Below are 9144 nucleotides of genomic sequence, written 5' to 3'. Positions count from 1 at the left end.
CGCGCCGCCCTGTTGTGTGGGCCCCTCATCAGCCCCCCTGACCTACCCTTCCGCCTATAAGAAGCCTTCGTCGCGAATACCCCAGTACCGAGAGCCACGATACGAAAAACCTTTCAGAGACGCCGCCGCCGCCAATCCCATCTCGGGGGATTCAGGAGATCCCCTCCGGCACCCTGCTGGAGAGGGGAATCATCTCCCGGAGGACTCTTCATTGCCATGATCGCCTCTGGAGTGATGTGTGAGTAGTTCACCCCTGGACTATGGGTCCATAGCAGTAGCTAGAGGGTTGTCTTCTCCTCATGTGCTATCATTGTTAGATCTTGTGAGCTGCCTATCATGATCAAGATCATCTATTTGTAATGCTACATGTTGCGTTTGTTGGGATCCGATGAATATGGAATACTATGTTATGTTGATTATCAATCTATCATCTATGTGTTGTTTATGATCTTGCATGCTCTCTGTTGCTAGTAGAGGCTCTGGCCAAGTTGATACTTGTAACTCCAAGAGGGAATATTTATGCTCGATAGTGGGTTCATGCCTCCATTAAATCTGGGACAGTGACAGAAAGTTCTAAGGTTGTGGATGTGCTGTTGCCACTAGGGATAAAACATCAATGCTATGTCTAAGGATATTTGTATTGATTACATTACGCACCATACTTAATGCAATTGTCTGTTGTTTGCAACTTAATACTGGAAGGGGTGCGGATGCTAACCCGAAGGTGGACTTTTTAGGCATAGATGCATGCTGGATAGCGGTCTATGTAATTTGTCGTAATGCCCAATTGAATTTCACACTACTCATCATAATATGTATGTGCATTGTCATGCCATCTTTATTTGTCAATTGCCCAACTGTAATTTGTTCACCCAACATGCTATTTCTTATTGGAGAGACACCACTAGTGAACTGTGGAGCCCGGTCCATTCTTTTACATCGAATACAATCTACTGCAATACTTGTTCTCACTGTTCTTTGCAAACATCATCATCCACACTATACATCTAATCCTTTGTTACAGCAAGCCGGTGAGATTGACAACCTCACTGTTAAGTTGGGGCAAAGTACTTTGGTTGTGTTGTGCAGGTTCCACGTTGGCGCCGGAATCCCTGGTGTTGCGCCGCACTACACTCCGCCACCATCAACCTTCAACATGCTTCTTGACTCCTACTGGTTCGATAACCTTGGTTTCTTTCTGAGGGAAAACTCGCTGCTGTACGCATCATACCTTCCTCTTGGGGTTCCCAACGGACGAGTGCTTTACCGTCACAAGCAGTCATCAACCTCTTCTCTTCTTGTCAATCTTTCGTGGTTGTAAGGATTGTAGCCTTGAACAACAATTCTTCAAAGTTCATTGGAGGCAATGCACACAAAGGATTTGAACTCAAATTTCCATGTACTAAAATCCTTCTCATTAAATTTAGGTGGATCACCCCTAGTGTTTATATGAGGATGGGGAACCGGGATATCGGGAGAGCGGAAAGGTGGAGCCACATTATTGTAGCTCGCACCTCTACTAGTTCCCCTAGGAGAAGCACTGGGGGTTTTAATAGTGTTTAAGTTATCACCATTCAAGGGAGTGGTAGAGGAGGGCAATGCCGAAGCTAACGCACCCTTGTCCTTTTCCTCTATGATGGGAGCAACGGAGGGAACCGGTGGCAAGCGGCCAGACATCATTTTCATTAAGCTTTCCATTTGAACTTCCATGGCGGACCTCAAGGATGTTTCCATTGCCTTGAGATCATCCATGGAGACCGGCTTGGCGGCCCCTTCCGCACCCTCATCACCCGGCATACTCTTAGGCGGTTAAGCCCGAAATAAGAGCCGAGGCTCCGATACCAATTGAAAGGATCGTATGCCGCACCTAGAGGGGGGTGAATAGGTGCTAACCAATTTTTAGTTCTTTTTCAATTTAGGCTTGACACAAAGGTAAATTCTCTAGATATGCAACTAAGTGAATTTACCTATATGACAAGGTCAATGACTAAGCAAGATATAGCTACGCAATATATATAGGGAGATAATAGGACATAGGTAACCGAGACCGGAGCACGCGGAGACACGGAGTTGATTCCCGTTGTTCCCTTCCTTTGCAAGAAGGTACGTCTACGTTTGGAGGAGTGTGGTTGCTACGAAAACCAAACAAACGCCACGAAGGCTTCACTCAGGTCTCCAGTGAGCAACGCCATGAAGTCCTAGCCCACTTCCACTAAGGGATTTCCTCAAGGCAGAAATCGGGCCTTTACAAGGTTCTTGGGGCACACATCCACAACCAAATTGGAGGCTCCCAAATCTGTAACAACACAATAATCAAAAAGAATACATCAACAACAAACAACTAGGGATCCAAAGAGGAACACTAGCAAGGGGGGCCTCAACAAAATGTGGGGGAAATGCAAATTGCTTTGGTGAAGATGTAGATCAGGGTCTTTTCCTTCGATTCTCCAATGCACAAGGGATTTGGGTGGTTGAGGGAGGAGATCTAAAGATTTTGGTGTTCTTGGTGGCTCAGCAATGGTGGAGGAAGACTTTAGGGTTTGAGCAACAATCCAAGGTAGGGGATGGTACTATTTATACCCCACCCATTTTTCTGCCCGTTGGAACAGCATCGCCGGCAGTGCCGGCCCTGAGACGGCGGCAGTGCCAGCCACCACAAGGATCAGCTGGTCGACAGGTAGACCGGCAGTTCCGGGGTTGCCGGGGTGCAACCACCGGCAGTGCCGGCCCAACATCACCGGAAGTGCCGGCCAAGGAATTTCTTTGGCTTCTCTCTTTTCTTACTTTTTGAGTGGGTCGAGATTTATCAGATAATATCTTTTCTATATCTGTAACTCACTTAGCACACAGTTAGATTGTCACCGGTGTTGTTAACAAACACACAAAACCTTTGAGATGATGAAATGCTCTTTCACCCTTTCTATGCCATTTTCAGCAATACAACATCATATACTGCCTATGTATCCAGTATTTGTGCCCTATACAACTATTTGTACATACTCTCAGATAATCTGGACCGTACTTTGCATCTATGTTTAATGGATCATATGTGCTCAGAAATGGCTCATATTAGAATAGTAGACTCATATTAGTGTTCTTGACATTCTGTAAAATTTTCAGATTGTTCGAAGAAATTTGAATTTTTGGACAAAATTTTACCAATTTCTAGACAAAACAGAAAATGTCAGTTTTTGATGCAAATCTGCACATAAATGGCTCAAATTAAAACAGTATGCTTGTTTCAGTGTTTTTGATTTCCTGTAAAAAAATTTAGATTTTTCTGAGAAGTTCTAATTTTTACCAGAATTTGAAAAATTTGGATTTTTTTGCGCCCGAAACACCCAAAAGGCGCTCCAAATCTGAACACAGGATTATTTTGGTCAATACAAAAGTATAAACTGAAATACGACTATTTACTGAACCGTTTTCATGTTGTATTGTTGAAAATGGCATAGAAGGGGGTATTGAGAATTGAGAGTGGCATAAACACAACTTCAGTTTTTGTAATGGCATAAACACAACTTGTGAATTGAGGAGTGACATAGAACCAATTAACCCATCGTAAGATGGGTTTAGTGAGATAGCACATACACTCATTAGCCGCTGGACGCTTCAACCAAGGAAAGAAGAGCGCTTCGAAGTCACCAGCCTCCAGCGAATGGATGGGGGAAATCCCAACAAACGACGATGTGTGGTTCAACCCTAGTTTACACAATATCTGCATATTTCTAATAAAGCATGTAGAATCATGTACTACCAATAGTATTCATAAAGAATTTTTCCGATAAAGGGAATATATTAATATCAGGAGATACCATTTACACCTAGCCTCTGCAACCACACAATACCATAATGGCAGTATGGATGCACACAGCCAAAAAAAGAGAAAGAGAAAACTAAGAAATAAAAACCCCGCTACAGTATTTGAGCACCTAGCAAAAGCAATACTACCACCACCAGACAACACACCTGAGACTCTCCAAAAAGCGACGCCTCCATGAAGGCAACATTGCACCAGCGCCGTCATCGCCGCCCGATCAAAGATCTTAGGTTGTCACTCTGAAGATAGTCCCCACTCTCAAAACAATGGCTTCAACAAGGTCAACCAATTAAGGCCAGGCCTTGGATTTTTACCCTGAAAGGTAGGACTGTGAACTTCACCTGTGTTGCCGACCCCACTTTCATACCAATGTTGGAACACCAAGCAAGTCCCTCAACAGCCTAGATAATTGAACCTCTATTAGTATTCATAAACCATGTATCGCTCTACATTCCTTTTGTTAAACATTTACTAGTCTCTTGTGGTTGTCGCTAATTAGATCACCACGCCGAGGTCTTTGTTTACTTATGTCTATTTTTGTTGCCTAGGTATCCCATTTGTCATTCGACATCTTGTTGGTGCAGATGCTGAGTGCAATTGGCATGTTTGTGATTTTAATATATATTCCATTTCTTCTGCAGAAATTATTAGTACATCTTGTGTATACGTATATTCTGACTACTTGGGAGGAACATACCGTTCCCCCCTAGCATCCTGGCTATACTTGATGCAGGCCGCCAAAGTTGTCCTAAATGGACCATAACTTGTTGAGGGCTCGTAGCAGGCCCAGTAGGCTGGGTGCACGGGTAGCCCAGGAGATAGTTGGTTTGTTAAAAAAGAGTTAGTGTTCGTCTTCGAATAGTAGACGCATTGTAGGATTCTACAGACTTCCACTGACTTGTAGGTCCAGACCTCACATGTCAGTGAGACGATGCTGGTAGTTGTCGGTGCACCTATCGGTGTTTGGAGTGCGTGTGTGTGACCTCGTTTCTTCCGAGACAAGCGGCACTTATTCCCTTACCACCAACCATACTCCCCTCTAACTACCATTATCTTCTCTCGCCATCTCGCATCCCTCCATTGAGTACCACTGCTACTGATGTCGAGGGTACTCCTCGGCATTGCCCTCCATTTGGGGCTTAGGGTAGATGGAATCCTGTAGGCTGACACGAGACATCGGTTATCAAACAAGCAGGGGAAAGCGATTTACCCAGGTTCGGGGCCCGCGATGAGGTAAAACCCTTACGTCCTGCCTGTCTGATCTTGATTATGAAAATATGAGGTTACAATGGGGTGCCGAAGGTTTCGGCTGTGATCTCGTCGAGAGGCTAAGTTCTACGGGGACCTAGCTCTGGACTTATGGTGGCTAAAATTGCTAAGATTGCTTGTGTCCCTCGGCAGCCCCTCTCCTGGCCCTTATATAGGGGGCCGGGTCTCGAGAGATCTGTCCGGGTACGACTAGGTTACAAAGGTCCCTAGTTCTAGATTTTCCTTGTATTCTTCGTTTCTTCATCTTGTTCTTCAAGGAACCTTCTTCGGCACCGACATAGTCGCCCACCTTGCCATCGGGTGTCTTCATGGGCCTCCAGTTGGGCCGTACAGGATAGGTCAATAACAGTTACCCGAAGGGTAATGCCCACGTTAGTAGCCCCCGAGTGTCTAGCCGAAGATATTTTGGGTAGAGACTAAAGCATGCCTCCACCGAATGTTCTTCTCCCTTGATAATTCTTGTCTTCCTTGTAATAGCATCATCTCCTTTTATCGGGTGCGCGTCCAGCTCTCCCGATGGGAGTAGCCCCCGAGTCTAGGTACGGATGCTTGCAATCCGTGCGTAGACTCAAGTTGTGCTACTCGAATGTCTTCTTCTGCCGAAGTTTTATGCAGGTCTTCATAGGTCATCTGATACATTTGCATCGGGGCTTCAATTCTTCAAGTAAGGGTTTAATGCGTAAAGGATATCGAGTAATTTTCCCAGCTTTGCTGGTTAACTGCCAAAGGCAAAACAACGGTACTCTACACAGAATCAAGTCCCCGGGCATGATCCTGGAGTGCAAAAAAGTTTTTCGGGTGCGTAATCGGCGCTCCCGATGGGAGTAGGACTTGAGCTCCTGGTATTCAATCTTTCTTCCTAGTCTAAATTTATCGGGTGCGCGTCCAGCGCTCCCGATGGGAGTAGCCCCCGAGTCTAGGTGCGGATGTTTTCAACCGCGCATAAACTCAAGTTAATCCACTCAATGATTTAATTTTTCTTCGGATGCTTCAATCAGAGTCGACGCCTTCCATGACATCACTGATGACATCACCACTGCTATGGTTTGACTGACAAGACGTGACCTGACAGGCCCACCCTACTTCTGCGCGGGCAGTTTTAGGAAATGACCAGTGCTTGCGCATCGACCGAGGCGCCTCCTCGATTTCCGCACATTGTGGGAATAATGGGCCACCGGTTCCGTTTTCTCTAGGGCGACACGTGTACGACTGGATCTCTATCCACCTCCCACGATGGCTTTGGAGTTATGTCCACCATTTTCCATCAACTCATGCTATAAATAAGGGGTCTTCCCATTGTTTTTTACTTTTTACGCTTCCACACTGCTCATCTTCTTCCTCAGCCTTTCCTTTCACCTCTGCCCCTTCTCTCAAGAGCTCCGCACGCCATGGGCAAGAAGAAGAGCACCAGCGCGTCAAGCACGAGCAAGGTTAGCCGTGATTGGAGTGCCTCCACCATTTCGAATCGCGAAGTGAACAAGTTGCGCACCCTCGGTCCATCTCTTCATCCGACAACGACATTCATCTCCCAGGTCCATCTTCTCGCCCAAAGCCTCCTAATGGCTTCACTGTTATGTTCGTCGCCTTCCTGTTTCATGGGCTTTCTCTTCCTGCCCACAAATTTCTTCGTTCCCTTCTTTTTTTCTATGGGATCCAACTCTGGCAGCTGACCCCAACCCATTCTTCATCTCTCCATTTTCATTACCGTATGCGAGGCTTTCCTCGGCATTGACCCCACTGGGGTTTATGGAGGAAAATCTTCTATGTCAAGCGCCATAACGACAACAATGGCCCTCCCATTGTTGGTGGCGTTGGCTTTGTTGTTAGAAAGGAGGTTGATTATTTCAACTTCCCAATGAAAGAACCCGTCCAGGGTTGGCGCCATAAATGGTTCTATCTGCGAGATATTCCAGCATCTAGGCGGCGCTCCAACCTTCCTCCATTTGAAGATGTTCTGGAGGCTCAGCCGAAGAAGTCTTGGTGAAACACCTTGTCTCCCGAAGAAAGCGCTATAGCCGATAAGCTGTTCGACCAGGTCGTAGACCTAAAGAACGCAGGAGGCTTAACGATGTACGACACTGAGGTAGTCTCGGTGTTCTTAAAATGTCAGGTGCAACCGCTGATGTCCCAGCCTCACCAGTTGTGGATGTATGTTGGTAAGGACGACAAGTCAAGAGTTAGCCCAGCCGACCTGTCGGATGACGAACTTCACGACGAAGTGCGTCGTCTTACTTGCCTTAGCATGAAGGACAACATTGTCCTGACTTCAGCTCGCCCTCCGTATGATTTCTAGCACCTTCCAGCTGAGGTAATTTTCACTGTACTTGCTTTTAATTACTATTGTTATTCTGCTTTCTGACCTTCTAATAATTTTTCATCCATCAACAGGCCTCCACCGTAGCTCAATGTTATCCTCCTACACCTGAAAGTGGTGTTGAACTAGAGGACGACGATGACGACTCCGAAGATACCGAGGACGCCCAGCACGCCCTTGAGGATAGCGACATCTAAGGGGATGAAGCACCTGAAGACGATGTTTTCACCAGGAGTAGGCGGTACGGGAGGATAAATGAAGACTTGATCACAACGGCTGAATCGAGTCCTAGCAGACAAGATGATGATTCCGATGAAACTGCATCACCTCCCCCTGCTGCGACAAGCCTTTTTGCTGCCGAAGATGACTTGGACATGCGACTGTCTATTTTTCTCTTTGCAACTAACCTTCTTTGTTTTGCATGATGAATATCTTTGCTTTTCAAGCAGCTCTAACGACGACGATGAACTCCCTCTCGCAAAGAGGGCTAAGTTGCTCTCCGGGAAGGCCGAGTCAGCCAAGGAATCGAATCCCTCGCCTGCTGAACCGACGCCGCCCTCAAGGACGACCGTGGTGAAGATTCCGGTGTCGAAGGTCATTCCTCCTAGCAACGCCACCGTTCCATCAGCTGCCCGTGATCATGTAAGTGAATCATTTGACTTTCTTCTTTTGCGGTAAATTTCCATACTTGGCTAAGATTCTTTGACCTCTCCCTTGCAGCCAATTTATGCCACAGTTGACGCTGTGGCAGATTTTGCTGATCAATTTACTCGTCTGGAGTCCAAGAATGCTCAGCTTCGGAAGAACATCAAGATTTCGGCTGACCAAGTGCTGGAGGCTAACAAGCTCACAGCCGATGCTCAAAATGAAAACATCTTGTTGAAAGATGAGCTGAAGAAGCTGAAGCGGAAGATGAAGGATGAGCATGATGCCAGACGCAAGGCTGCTATCGCTGCCGATTAAAAGGAAGGCGCCCTCCGCGAGTCTATCACAAACTTGCTTAGTAAGTTTCTTCGTACTTAAGTGCAAGGTATTTCTACGATATTGTCCTCCAGATTGCTTATTCGCCATTTTTCAGATGCTGCCGATGTGCCTATCAATCGAGCACGCAAGCTTCGAGAGGACTCGATGTCTGACGCGCTCTCACTCGCCACTGATGCCAATATCCAAGTTCTTGGATTTCTGAAAATAACCAAGGGAGCACTGTCGAGGTTGTTCTCGATGATATTCCCGAAGATAAAGCAAGACAAGACTCTTGGCGAGATGGTAGATGCTTTCTTCATCAACCCTTCTGAGCCTATAGAGGTACTAAAGCGGCGCTCCCGTTTGTTTGGATCAGTCCTTACATTTCAACTGCTGATGGGTCATGGGCTAGGCTCCGAACTAGAAAAGTTATCCAAGGCGTTGCCTCTAGACGAGAACAATTGCCTAGACAATCTTGATCCCTACAAACAATCGGCAGTGAAATGCGCCAATCATCTTCTCAAGTTGGTTGATGAAGCGAAGACTAAAGCCGCGCCTGAAGCTGCTCCTGGCTCATCATCAGCTCTTCCCTAATTAGACTCTTGTTTTATTTTAAACCTTGAAATGATCTAAGACTGTTTTATAATATATGTGCAGCGCTCCCGATGGGAGTTCTTATCAATGCTTTTCTGAACTCAGAGTTGTGGTGCAGATTCTTCCAACTTGTTCTCGTGCCGATCCCTCTTTGAGTTCTTCGACTAACGATGAATCCGATCTT

The sequence above is a fragment of the Lolium perenne genome, chromosome 3, assembly GCF_019359855.2.
Source record: "Lolium perenne isolate Kyuss_39 chromosome 3, Kyuss_2.0, whole genome shotgun sequence".
Taxonomy (NCBI): domain Eukaryota; kingdom Viridiplantae; phylum Streptophyta; class Magnoliopsida; order Poales; family Poaceae; genus Lolium; species Lolium perenne.
This window is presented reverse-complemented; position numbering follows the sequence as displayed.